The sequence below is a fragment of the Hyla sarda genome, chromosome 8 (genome assembly GCF_029499605.1).
Source record: "Hyla sarda isolate aHylSar1 chromosome 8, aHylSar1.hap1, whole genome shotgun sequence".
Classification (NCBI taxonomy): domain Eukaryota; kingdom Metazoa; phylum Chordata; class Amphibia; order Anura; family Hylidae; genus Hyla; species Hyla sarda.
The window spans coordinates 196,953,961-196,968,620 of record NC_079196.1 but is presented as its reverse complement, the minus strand read 5'-3'; the positions used below and the strand labels follow the sequence as shown (position 1 = coordinate 196,968,620).

Here is a 14,660-nt window from a genome sequence, read left to right as displayed (position 1 = left end):
CCTTTTAGGCCGATAGCCGATAACTTATACCGATATTCCGGTATAAGTTATCAGCTATTTCACCCCTCCCCGGCCCCGCAGAAGCCGCTGCAGATCAATGATTTAAAGCGGGTGCTTTAAATCATTGAACTGCAGCGGCTTTTGCGGGGCCAGAGACCGCCGCCGCCACTCGCTTCTCTTCCCCTGCCTGTTCTGGGGTCCTCCTGAGTCCAACCACCACCGCCGCTGCCCCCCTCCTGCCTATCCTCTGGTCAGAGACCGCCGCCGCCCGCTTCTCTCCCCCTGCCGATCCTGAGTCCAACCAGCACCGCTGCCCCATTGCCTCCCCCCATCCCCGGTTTTATAATTACCTGTTCCCGGGGTCCGCGCTACTTCTGGCTCCGGCGGCGTCCTGAGCTGTCACTGTGCACACTGACGGTGACGTCGCGTTGAGAACGTCACTCGTCATTGCGCAGCGCACAGCAATAGCCGCAGGAGCCAGAAGTAGCGCGGACCCCGGGAACAGGTAATTATAAAACTGGGAAAGGGGGAGGCAATGGGGCAGCGGCGGCCGTGGTCTCTGGTCGGGGGGCGGGGGGGATGTGGGGCATTATTGGCATTATCGGCAAGGTAATACCTCGCAGGCTTGCTGGGACTTGTAGTATTGAGATGATTTATGCAGGCCACTGTGCTACTAATATTATTCTTGAGTTGAGTAGTAGTCACTAGAATTGTAGATAGAGCTTGATAACTCACGTTTTGAAGTGGCTGCAGGTTCTTTAGGCTTTGGCCTAGTGCAGATGACTTTAGATAGTACAGGGATTGTGCTTGGCTGAAATCCAGGAGAGAAGAGAGTTTAGAGACTACAGCCCCTTATATACTAGGGGCTGACTTAAGCCCATTGGTTGCAAAGCCTGTGGTTCCTGTGCCCATGGCACTTTGGGTAGTGTCACATGACAGTGGTTCACATGACTAACCTCTATACATTTGTACAACTCTATGTATAATGAACAATATGTGCACAACACATTTACAATGCATTAACAGAAGGTGAGCAAGGGGTGAGCCCTGCAGGAGAGCCCTATGGACTGCAGGGACTCTTCCGGAGGGGACTTAGGAAGCGTACAGGACCATGTCCTGTAACGGGACACCACCCAACTATTGTACAATATATCTATGGTTACCCACGGGTGTATGGCGGGACCACGGGTGAAACAACAGGGGAAGACCTTGCAGGGGAGCCTCCAAGTCACTGAGGGTCTCAACCTGACAGGGCATAAGGGTAGTACAGGACCGTGTACCTCTACTGGGACATCACATATCTATGGATTTCAGGGAGGGTTGTTCCATAGGGGTATCCATTACATCTATTGTGTAGTGTCTCTAGAATTTCTGGGGCGGGTTGTTCCATATGGGATACTGTGACAACTATTATATATTGTGGGGGTCCATTGGCATTTTGATGACAAATATTGTGTAGTATATCAATAGATTTCAGGGGAGGGTTTTTCCATAAGGTTTTCTGTCAAGCTTAGAGTTAGTAAAAGATTTTCCATCCACATGACTACAGTCTCTGTCATGATCACTTTGGATCATACATGGGCCTTTACAAACCACTCTAACCCACAAATGAAGTGAAGTATGGTGGAGGGAAAAGCTGGGTTCTTGGCGCGATCCACCAGTCAGAAAGTGATGTATATCTCACATATATCTTTATTAAAGGGATACTCCACCCCTAGACAGCTCATCCCCTATCCAAAGGATAAGGGATAAGATATTTGATCGTGGGGGTCCCGCAGCTGGGACCATCGTGATCTCTGTGCAGCACCAGGCGTTCGTTTAGAACTCTGGGTGCGGGCGGCAGGGGTTGTGATGTCACGTTCACGCCACGCCCCCTCAATGCAAGTCTATCCTTCTCATAGACTTGCATTGACGGGGTGTGGAGAGACGTCATGAGGGGTGTGGTCGTGACATCACGACCCCCGCCGCTTGCTCCAAACGCTTGGAACAAAATGTTCCAAACGCTGGGGCAGCGGAGTACCCCTTTAAACATACATAATGCGTTTCGAGGCTTAGGAGCCTCTTCGTCAGATGTGCTGGCGTGAATGTCATACATGCCAGCACATCGGACGAAGAGGCTCTTAAGCCTCGAAACAAGTTACTAACGTTTTTTTTTGTGAGATATACATCACTTTCTGACTGGTGGATCAGGCAAAGAACCCGGCTTTGTTCTTTAGCGTACTCCTTTGTTACAATTGGCCAGGAAACCTCCATGCCGACAGGAGGAGGTTTTGGGGGAGATTTATCAAAACCTGTCCAGAGGAAAAGTTGCTGAGTTGCCCATAGCAACCAATCAGATCACTTCTTTCATTTTTCAGAGGCCTTTTCTAAAGTGAAAGAAGCCATCTAATTGGTTGCTATGGGCAACTCAGCAACTTTTTTCATGGACCTTTTCATGGTTGCCAACTTGCATGCATTACCCATGTAAGAGATAAACCGAGTAATAGATCACAGGAGGACCACTTAAGGGATGTAGTATTAACCCCTTCCCTCTTTGGCGATTTTTCATTTTTGCACTTTTGTTTTTTCCTCCTCAACTTCTAAAAATCATAACACTTTCAATTTTCCACCTAAAAATCCACATGCGGGCTTGTTCTTTGCGCCAACAATTTTACATTGTAATACCATTAATAATTTCACTACAAAATCTACGGCGAAACAAAGAAAAAATTATTTGTGGGGCATCTTCTGTTTCTACACAGTGGAGTTTTCATTGCAATTGCACCTTATATTTATTCTGTAGGTCCATACGGTCGCAAAGATACCCAATTTATATAAGTTTGATTTTATTTTACTACAAAAAAGAATTATAACTACATGCACCAAAATTTATATGTTTAAAAATGTCCTATTCTGACCCCTATAACTTTTTTAATTTTCTGTATAAGAGGCAGTGTGAGGACTCATTTTTTTGCGCCATGATCTGAAGTTTTTATCGGTACCATTTTTGTTTTGATCGGACTTTTTGATCACTATTTATAAAAAAATTTTATGGTATAAAAGTGACCAAAAATACGCTATTTTGGACTTTAGATTTTTTTTACGTGTACGCCATTAACCATGCGGTTTAATTAATGGTATATTTAAATAGTTTGGACATTTACGCACCACATATGTTATGATCGCCGCGTCTAAAGGGGTAATGCCAGATCGGACGAGATCGGACTTGGGACGAGACGTCACGCCACGCCCCATTCATGCCTATGGGAGGGGGCTTGATGGCCGTCACGCCCCCTCCCATAGACATGAATGGAGGGGGCATGGCGGTACGTCACGTCCCAAGTCCCGGAAACCCGGAGGTTTCCGAAACTGGAGATTCAACACCCGCATAGAATGCAGGTGCTGCAGGGAGATCGGGGGGGGGGGGGGGGGGGTGTCTCAGCAGAGGGCCCCCTGCGATCAGACATCTTATCCCCTATTCTTTGGATAGGGGTTTAAATGTTTTTGCCCGGAATACCCCTTTAATCCCGAGCACCGCCTCTGATGGCGTAGTAAAAAATCAGAGCTTTAAGATATTAAATTTACTTGTATGTGACACATTGAATGCTCAGAGATTTTGCGCTACCATTACCTTAACGCTTGCGGCGCCAAAAGAAAGTGTCGAGTCTTTGCGGTTGTCGTGGAAACACCTAAACCTTAAAAATGAGTGTGTTGTGTACTGCTGAGCTTTAGCCTGGGATTCATCTCTCTTATTTAGAAGTGAATGGACCATTGGAGGATATGATGGGAAGTTCTCTGTATTATTTGAAATCAGCATTGTGGTTTTAGAGAGAGATTCACTGCTCTGTTTAACAGTAATGGAAAATTCCCCCAATTGTCCTCCCTCCTTCTGTCCTTCCCGTACTTATTTATGGGGTGATTGATGGTGGGAAAAAATAAAGATTCCTTTTAAATTGTACTCTTTATAAAAGTGGTCTTCAAACTGTGGACCTCAAGCTGTTGCAGAACTCTCCCCCAAAAAAACCTCCCCCACAAAAAATAAAAAAAATAAATGACATTGTTCCCAATGGTAAAGTGGCTCCATCTTTGGTTGATCCTATTCCACCTCCTCTTTAAAGCGTACCTGTCACCACCTACTTACTCACTAGGTCATGCAGATGCTTTACATTTCTTTTTTTTATGTCTCTAGCTTCTGTATTTGGCTCACAAATCCCTCTGTTCTACTGCTCACTGATTCCGACATCCACTTCTCAGAAAGGGACATTTCCAAGACAAGCACTGAGCCCACCCTCACTCACCATGCATTCACTTCCTCCCTGAGTCTGCTGTGCTGGGTCTCCTCATCCAATCACTGTAGGGTACTCTGCAACCCCTAGTCCCGCCCTCACGTACTGGACTTTTTCCCAACCTGTGCTTCAGCTGATGATTTCTATAAAAAATTAATTATTAGAAAGATTAATGTTTTGCCAAGCTATACAACATATGACAACCTTTTGGAATCTGACAGTGCCCATTTAAGTAACACTAAATATACAAATGAATAGTATAAGAAAACTGACAATACCTTTGCCCCCCACTACATGAAGTTCTTGGTCTTCTAGACATTCTTCTGAGGACAAAGGGGGTAATCTTCTGCTTATGCCTGGCTTAGGGGGTGGGGGTTAGCTCAGGAGTAAGACTTAAGGGGGTTTGCCACCTTTGAATAACTTTATGGGAAGGCACCCCTCAATACCCCGTCAATAATATGGTGCCTTATAGAGAAACATGTGACCATACACATTGCTTTTCCCCTTTCACTGTGCCTGCGCTCCCGGCTTTAGTTATGGAGGGGGCAGAGTGACTTGTTTGTCACAGGATCCTTCATCGGCAGCCATGTATGGTCGGAGGAGCTGTCTGGAAGCACAATGGGATGGGGGATCAGTTGGGAGCAGAGCTACGTAATTTTACTGAATGGGACCACAGCAAAGCATCATTACAGTGAGTGCCTCACTGTCATGTTTATCATACCATCCTATAAAAATGTTAAAAGGTGTGTATATATATATATATATATATATATATATATATATATATAGCTTGTGCTGCCCTAGGACTGAATGCCCACCAACAGGGTAATTCCAAAAGCTTTTAAGGTTTATTATTCAAATCTATTCAAATACGTAAAAAAAAAAAAAGCTGGTGTTATTGCGGATCACAAATTCACAACATAATGAGCATGCTGCAAACTCTGCTTAGCACTGCTCTATAATGTCTTATACGCTGCTGCTGCTTCTGAGGGTGCTCTTCAGAGACATCGGGAAGCTGGATCTTCTCTTCTTTGTGTGGTTAGTAGATGGCAGCTATCATAGAGGCTTGTATCCACTCACTATCTCTGGGACAAATAGGATTTAAGATAGAATAGCATATAACGAACCAGCTTTATATGCTATTCTATCAGCATTATGCTTATCCTGTCTCAATAAACCAGTGTTTTCCAACCTAGGGTGCCTCTGACTTTTGCGAAACTACAACTTCCACAGCATAATGAACATGCTGGCCCCTCTGCTTTGCACTGCTCTATAATGTCCTCCATGCTGCTGCTGCTGAGGGTGTGCTTCAAAGACATAGGGAAGCTGGATCTTCTCTTCTTTGTGTGGGTAAAAGATGGCAGCTATCATAGAGGCTTGTATCCACTCACTATCTCAGGGACAAATAGGATTTAAGAGAGAATAGCATATAATCAGCCAGGTGCAACTATGCTTATCCTGTCTCAATAAACCAGTGTTTTCCAACCTAGGATTCCTCCGGCTGTTGCGAAACTACAACTTCCACAACATAATGAACATGCTGGCCCCTCTGCTTTGCACTGCTCTATAATGTCCTCCATGCTGCTGCTGCTGCTGAGGGTGTGCTTCAAAGACATCGGGAAGCTGGATCTTCTCTTCTTTGTGTGGGTAGTAGATGGCAGCTATCATAGAGGCTTGTATCCACTCATTATCTCAGGGACAAATAGGATTTAAGATAGAATAGCATATAATGAGCTAGGTACCAGGTACCACTATGCTTATCCTGTCTCAATAAACCAGTGTTTTCCAACCTAGGGTGCCTCCGGCTGTTGCGAAACTACAACTTCCACAACATAATGAACAATGCTGGCCCCTCTGCTTTGCACTGCTCTATAATGTCCTCCATGCTGCTGCTGCTGAGGGTGTGCTTCATAGACATAGGGAAGCTGGATCTTCTCTTCTTTGTGTGGGTAAAAGATGGCAGCTATCATAGAGGCTTGTATCCACTCACTATCTCAGGGACAAATAGGATTTAAGATAGAATAGCATATAATGAGCCAGGTACCAGGTGCAACTATGCTTATCCTGTCTCAATAAACCAGTGTTTTCCAGGGTGCCTCTGACTGTTGCGAAACTACAACTTCCACAACATAATGAACATGCTGGCCCCTCTGCTTTCCACTGCTCTATAATGTCCTCCATGCTGCTGCTGCTGCTGCTGAGGGTGTGCTTCATAGACATAGGGAAGCTGGATCTTCTCTTCTTTGTGTGGGTAAAAGATGGCAGCTATCATAGAGGCTTGTATCCACTCATTATCTCTGGGACAAATAGGATAAAAGATAGGATAGCATATAATGAACCAGGTACCAGGTGGCACTATGCTTATCTTGTTTCAATAACCCAGTGTTTCCCAACCAAGGGTGCCTCCGGCTGTTGCAAAACTACAACTACCAGCATGCCCAGACAGCCAATGGCTGTCCGGGCATTCCGGGAGTTGTAGTTTCGCAACAGCCGGAGTCCCCCTGGTTGGGAAACACTGCAATAACCAATGGAAAATAAAACCTACAATTTATGCTGTATATATCAAAGTCAGTCTGTGCAGTTTTTCCAAACCTGTTCTTCCAACCCAGATGCAATGAAGTAGCAACCGCACCTGCCGAGAGACGCTCACTGGAGGAACATTTTCTCTGGGACTCCTAGGATTTTCATCTTGCTGCGTCTGCCACTCACACAGTTCCTAAATGCTTTTAGTCAGCACAAAGCACAAAGTGTAATGTTCTATTTTGTCATTTTCCCAGACAGCAGGTCTATGAAATAACTATAGTAATGTTATGCTGGAAATTACCTTCCTTTTTTTTTTTTCTTTCCCCCTGCAATTTCCGACAGTACTTGTGTGTGGGACTGCACTCGGAATGCAATATGAATTGGTTAGCTATTTTATCTTATTTGTGTTCTATGGCGTTCTGTAAGTAACTAACAACTCTTCCCTCTACCCTCCCGTGGGCAGCTAACTTGGCAGGAGGATAGTAAATGACTTAGGCCAGGATAGGATTATTGTCATAGGAAAGGTTGTAAAATTGATAAAACAAATTAAGAAAAATACACGTTGGCAGCACTATTATAGATAATAGAGGGACCGGCGCGCAGGTTTCCTGCCAAGTTACAGTGATCCGGACCCACAGATGAGCAGGACATTGGCAATACAGGCTGTTCCCTCAACAGCTGCCAAAAAAAAAAATTAGACACATATCCAGTTGTATTCCAGCTTACTTTGCTGTTCTGCTGAACTCCACCCAAGGTGTAATGCGCCCAATTGCAAAGTTAGTAAAAAGCCAATGATACCCAAATGCCCAATCGCCCCATTTATGTACTATATACATTAACTGGATACTCAACACATCTGCTAGAATACCACCAGCCATTCACTATGCTATAGTGACGCTCTAACTTTGATTTACACTGCTCAACAAAATAAAGGGAACACTAAGATAACACATCCTAGATCTGAATGAATGAACTAATCATATGAAATACTTTCGTCTTTACATAGTTGAATGTGCTGCTCAGTAGTGTGTGTGGCCTCCACGTGCCCGTATGACTTCATTACAACACCTGGGCTTGCTCCCGATGAGGTGGCAGTCTGTTGTACAACACCTGGGCAGTCTGGTGTACAACACCTGGGCATGCTCCTAATGAGGTGACAGTCTGTTGTACAACATGGCGTTGGTGAATGGAGCGAGACATGATCTTCCAGATGTGCTCAATCGGATTCAGGTCTAGGGAACGGGCGGGCCAGTCCATAGCATCAATGCCTTCCTCTTGCAGGAACTGCTGACACACTCCAGCCACGTGAGGTCTAGCATTGTCTTGCATTAGGAGGAACCCAGGGCCAACCGCACCAGCATATGATCTCACAAGGGGTCTGAGGATCTCATCTCGGTACCTAATGGCAGTCAGGCTACCTCTGGCTGTGTGGCCCCCCAAAGAAATGCCACCCCACACTATTACTGACCCACTGCCAAACCGGTCATGATGGAGGATGTTGCAGGCAGCAGAATGTTCTCCAGGGCATCTCCAGACTCTGTCATGTCTGTCACATGTGCTCAGTGTTAACCTGCTTTTATCTGTGAAGAGCTCAGGGCACCAGTGGCGAATTTGCCAATCTTGGTGTTCTCTGGCAAATACCAAACATCCTGCATGGTGTTTGGCTGTAAGCACAACCCCCACCTGTGGACGTTGGGCCCTCATACCACCCTCATGGAGTCTGTTTCTGACCGTTTGAGTGGACACATGCACATTTGTGGCCTGCTGGAGGCCATTTTGCAGGGCTCTGGCAGTGCTCCTCCTGCTCCTTCTTGCACAAAGGTGGAGGTAGCGGTCCTGCTGCTGGGTTGTTGCCCTCCTCCACGTCTCCTGGTAGCGCCTCCGTTCTCTGGACACTATGCTGACAGACACAGCAAACCTTCTTGCCACAGCTCGCATTGGTGTGCCATCCTGGATGAGCTGCACTACCTGAGTCACTTGTGTGGGTTGTAGACTCTGTCTCATGCTACCACTAGAGTGAAAGCACCACCAGCATTCAAATGTGACCAAAACATCAGCCAGGAAGCATAGGAACTGAGAAGTGGACTGTGGTCACCACTTGCAGAACCACTCCTTTATTGGGAGTGTCTTGCTAATTGCATATAATTTACACCTGTTGTCTGTTCCATTTGCACAACAGCATGTGAAATGATTGTCAATCAGTGTTGTTTCCTGAGTGGACAGTGGGATTTCACAGAAGTGTGATTGACTTGGAGTTACATTGTGTTGTTTAAGTGTTTCCTTTATTTTTTTGAGCAGTGTATTTCAACTCCATAGTCATTTTATCCTTTACAATATATGTAACGTCTGGCTCTGGCCATACACGAAGAGATAAATGACTCTAGTTGGGCTGGAGCTGCTTGGAGCTCACCTGTATCATCTGGGTGTGGTTCTCAGCTCTGCTTCCTATCAGGAAGGTGTATCCCTGATCACCTTCCTATATAAGCTAGGAGCAGTGATCAGTTCATTATCTGTGAAAGGTTTTACCTTAGCTGACACCTCCTGCTTACTTGATACCTGCTTGTTTATTGATTTTTGGCTTTTCCCTTGACTCTTCTCTTGCTCTGGATTCCTGTATTCCGCTATCTCCTGGTACCGACCTCAGCTAGACTGACATTGATTTGACCTAGTGTGTGTGTCTTAGTTTATCTCTGTTAGTTTGTGTTCCTCCAGCTCTTCCCCAACTCCGTCTATTTTGTATTTTATTATTTTGACAATGCTGCCCCAGCACTTAGCAGGGATGATTTGTCATTGTGGTTGTCGATCCGTCACTTAGACAGTGGCTGTGGGTGAGTTAGGGCTTCACTGTTCCCTGCCCATATCTATAAAATATAATTTTGCAAACTTTAAACCACTAACAAGCTGTTGTTGACCAATATACATTGCCTTAGTTTTTTCTATGTAGTGACTTTGGTAATTATGTGTCATACAGTAATTGACGTGTTTACCAGGTATCTGTGCTTGTGTTGGTGGTAAATGGCCATGTCCTGTGTCCTCGATCCTGCTATTGACTTGTTTTTGGAAACTGGCTATTTCCATTTTCTGTAGCCTCCCTCAGATTACTATTCCCAGTATCCTTTGTTTCAAGATGGGAGATGACTTATTTCTCTTCCACTCATCGATCACCCCTCCCATTGAAGCACAGCCACGCTCCCTTTTTCACATGTCTCTCCTGACATCACCTAACACACAAGCTTTGGTTCTGTGTGATGACGAATGCACGCACATGTGCCCTGGTAACATCATCACGGGGCTGGCTTTACATTCTCCTGCCAAAGCAGCCTAGCCCTCTTTCAGCGCCTTACTTGTGATATATTGTCTCGGGCAGCACAGCAAGCTGGGAAAGGTCTGAGACTATACTCATTTTGTTGGCTACAAAAAATGAACTTCCTGATAAAATAAAGACAAAGATATTCAATACCAGCCACCAAACATAGGTACATGAAGTATATTAGTAACTTTGCTGCCCCTGTCTCACATTCAAAGAGCCAAAAATCCCGGAATACCCCTTTAAGACCCACCGTTCATAAGGAGCCATCTAGGTCAGATTAGAGCATGGGCAAAAGGGTCAGTCTCCCCTCCACACTTAGGCCGAGTTCCCACTACAGTATTTCTGAGTGGAATAAGGAATTTTGCTCAGAAATTCTGGTGCAGCAACCTCCCATTGTTCTCACTGGGATTCTGCTGCACTGTGTACACTGCTGAATTTACCACCCCGGAAATTCAGTTCCCGACTCTGCCGAAAGAATAAACCTGCTATTCTTTAAAGGGGTACTCCACTGCCCCAGAGTCTGAAACATTTAGTTCCGAATGCTGGGTACGGGCTGCGGGGGTCGTGACGTCACAACTCGCCTCCTCAATGCAAGTCTATGGGGGGGGGGCGTGACGGACGTCACGCCCCCTCCCATAGACTTGCATTGAGGGGGTGTGACGTCACGAGGGGCATGGCCGCGACGTCACGACCCCCGCACCCAGCATTCTGAACTAAACGTTCTGGAAGCTGGGGCAGTGGAGTACCCCACTTGGATATGCATTGCCGTCAATGGTGCTGTAGTGCAAATCTGAGCGCCGACTGAATCAGATCAGCATACATAGGATATAAGACGACTGAAAACCCATCACAGAATCATCTCATCTCGCCCAGGGATGGTCTTTTCTAATAGGGGGTCTTCTGGAGAGACATTACATTATTCATTTAGATGTTGCCAGTTATAATACTGCAGTTCTAAGCCTTGTGCATTAGCAGTTAAGTATAATTGGAATTCTGTACAAATTGATCGCTTGCCAGATGTCCTCTGAATTTTACATACCTGTTTCCCATCCCGTCCCTTGGTAAACTGCTATCTGCATTTGCCATCATTAAAATTAATTAGGATATGATTATCTTCACTTCTCTTACTGTGCCGTGATATGAGGGACTAAGAAGTTGAGATGGCAGAGATGGAAGCAGATAAGTTTGCTGTCTACCAATAAGTCTGATGTCTTTTTTAAAGGGATTGCACATACTAAGAACATGACAGCTCTCTTTAAAAAACTGTTGGGACCGAGCAAAATTACTACACACAATACATGGAGACATGGACAAAATGACACATGCTTCCCTAATCCTTCTTTATGAAATGTACTCTATAAATATCAGGAAGTATTACTTTATGAGACAGTAGTGGATGCATGGAATAGCCTTCCTGCAGAAGTGGTAGCTGCAAACACAGTGAAGAAGTTTAAGCATGCATGGGATAAGCATAAGGCTATCCTTCATCTAACATAGGGATAGGCATAAGGCTATCCTTCATATAAGAGAGATATAGGTATAAGGCTATCCTTCATATAACATAGGGATAAGCATAAGGCTATCCTTCATATAAGATAGGGATAGGCATAAGGATATCCTTCATATAAGATAGAGATAGGCATAAGGCTATCTTTCATATAAGATAGAGATAGGCATAAGGCTATCCTTCATATAAGATAGAGATAGGTATAAGGCTATCCTTCATATAAGATAGGGATAGGCATAAGGATATCCTTCATATAACATAGGGATAGGCATAAGGATATCCTTCATATAAGAGAGCTATAGGTATAAGGCTATCCTTCATATAAAATAGGGATAGGCAAAAAGCTATGCTTCATATAAGAGAGATATAGGTATAAGGCTATCCTTCATATAAGATAGGGGTAGGCATAAGGATATCCTTCATATAAGATAGAAATAGGCAAAAGGATATCTTTCATATAAGATAGGGATAGGCATAAGGATATCCTTCATATAACATAGGGATAGGCATAAGGATATCCTTCATATAAGAGAGATATAGGTATAAGGCTATCCTTCATATAAGATAGGGATAGGAAAAAGGCTATGCTTCATATAACATAGTGATAGGCATTCGGCTATCCTTCATATAAGAGAGATATAGGTATAAGGCTATCCTTCATATAAGATAGGGATAGGTATAAGGCTATCCTTCATATAAGAAAGGGCCAGAAACTATTGATATTCAGAAATATTGGGCAGACTAGATGGGCCAAATGGCTCTTATCTACTGACACATTCTATGTTTCTATGTAAATAAGCAGATTTTTTTTCTCTCTTTTAAATTCAATTCCTTATTTAATTGAATTGAAACATTGGTGTCTTGTGGCTAGAATATATGGAGCATAAATGACAATAATATTTGTAGAGGAGCAATATATTTTTTATAATTATGTTACAAGAACTTGACAACAAATCATGTGTCTGGCTCTCGGCACAGTTTTGGAGACTTTTAAAAGAATACATTAGGGATTTCTTAAAATTTACTATTTGAAAATCGGTGCATCTTTGACTGGCTTACAAAATGCAGGTCTTGAAGGGAATTTGTCTGATCTTTATCAGGCTGCAGAAATGGGCAGGAAAATGAAACAAATGATGCTTTTCTTTTAGCTTATGACTGTTTGTAAAGTTATAAAGTGATGTTTTCCTTCCAAGCTCAAGAGTCATAGAGGCCAGTCTTAGCTGCAGCATACATGACTCCTCCATCTGTGGATGGAAAGGCTTGCGTGCTGCAGCTTAGTCCGGCCTCTACGACTATTGAACTTGGAAGGAAAACATGATTTTATAACTTGACAAACAGCCATCAGCTAATAGACAGGTATGATTTGTTTTATCTTCCTATCAGCTATCTGGACATGCCTGTTGCTCAGGGCATGATATAGAGCTGTCAGATGTACATTAATAAATACCATCCTTCATCTATTGAAGGAATTTTCATCTCCAGCTGCTAATAAGATATATTGAGAAATTATTCATCATAGACTTTGTTCCCTTAATTCATGGGCGTGTACTAAGAAATACAAGCAGATAATAATAGAATATTTACCTGCTGCCCATTACTTGCAGCCTGTAAGGCCCCATTCAAATTAAGGAATTAGACACAGATTTCAGTACAGAATCTTCATGTTTTGCAAAATAAAATCCACTAGAATTTCAATCTAAAAAGTACTTCATTATCTTAAATGGGAATCCTTGCTATATTCTACGCGGCACATATTTTTCTGGAGAAGATTAGAAAATCAAAATGTAGAAATAAAAGTAATACAGATGTGTTTTGTTGTATAGGAGCTAATCCATGTCCAAAAGAATGGCAAAAAACATAAAATGCAAGTAAAAATCTGCATCTCAAGTATAAGGGTATTCTTTGGATCTTCTGCCATGGATTTAGTGGTATATTTTTCCAATGTAAAATCCTCCGTGTGAACATGTACTAACTGTGCTCAAGACTCAGGCTGTGATAAAACAGTCAGTATCTACAATACAAAAGGAAAGTCTTTATAAGCTTCTACCCTAATAAACCATAAAGTTGTTAAAGGAACAGTCAAGATAAAAATTATACATGTGTTATGTCCAGTGTAAGCCCCGAGGGGGCGGGGAATGACACAAGAATTCTTTCCGTGATAAGCACCGCCCACTAGGAATCTACACTAGTCATATGTATCAGTTTTGCCCAATGCTTTCTATTAACTAATGTGTGGATTGAGATTCCCAGTATTCTGGTTAAAATAGCAACCGTTGTGAGGCAACCGCTGTTAACATCAGGAATAAAATAGCTAAAGTACAAATAAAAATACCATTTATATTAGGTGTGACCTGCTCTGAACCTGGCATATTAATAATAATAGACTGTTTTGACATCTCTAAAGCAGATGCATAGGGATTTTAGGGCCAACTTCAAAATGCTGATCTCTTACGAATCTGCAAACCTGGGAAAATTTAATGCCCATAATCCTTAGGAACTAAATATGTTCCCGTCTGCGAGGAAGGCTTTATATGAAATATATATATCAGTAATCAAAATGGAAATAAATCTAAGGGTGGATATGATAAATCCACAGAAGCATCACTGACAATCTGCAAGTTCTTAGATAATATGAATATATTTCAAGGAAAAGATAGGGCTTTGTATGGAAAAAAAAGGAAAGCTCACAGATTGAGATTTATCCATTTGACAGCTCTGTTTTATAACCTAAATATGATTAAAAAAAATATCTAAAGTAAATCAAATTAAGTAAAGTGTCCCCAAAATCTAGTCTTGCTGCCCACCAGCAGTTGTAAGTATATTCTAAAGGTATATACTGATATGTACACCATATACTGTCATTTCTTATAGTCATGTGATGACACTCCTAAACAGAAGCTCCGCCTTTGAGGAGTATATTTTAGAATTACACAAACACCAATTCCATCATCCCAAATTTACTAGTATGGGTGTTAAGGGGAAATAAACAATAAACCTATCATGTTCTGGTTAGTAAAGTGGGTGCCCATGTAGGTCTTAGCTATGGGGCCCCTTA

General features: G+C 43.1%; 1 protein-coding gene across 7 annotated transcripts in view; it reads left to right on the top strand.

Annotated features, from left to right (window-relative positions):
- ELFN1 (extracellular leucine rich repeat and fibronectin type III domain containing 1) overlaps nt 1-14,660 on the top strand; it is a 581,118-nt gene that overhangs the window by 454,609 nt on the left and 111,849 nt on the right. The window lies entirely within an intron of this gene.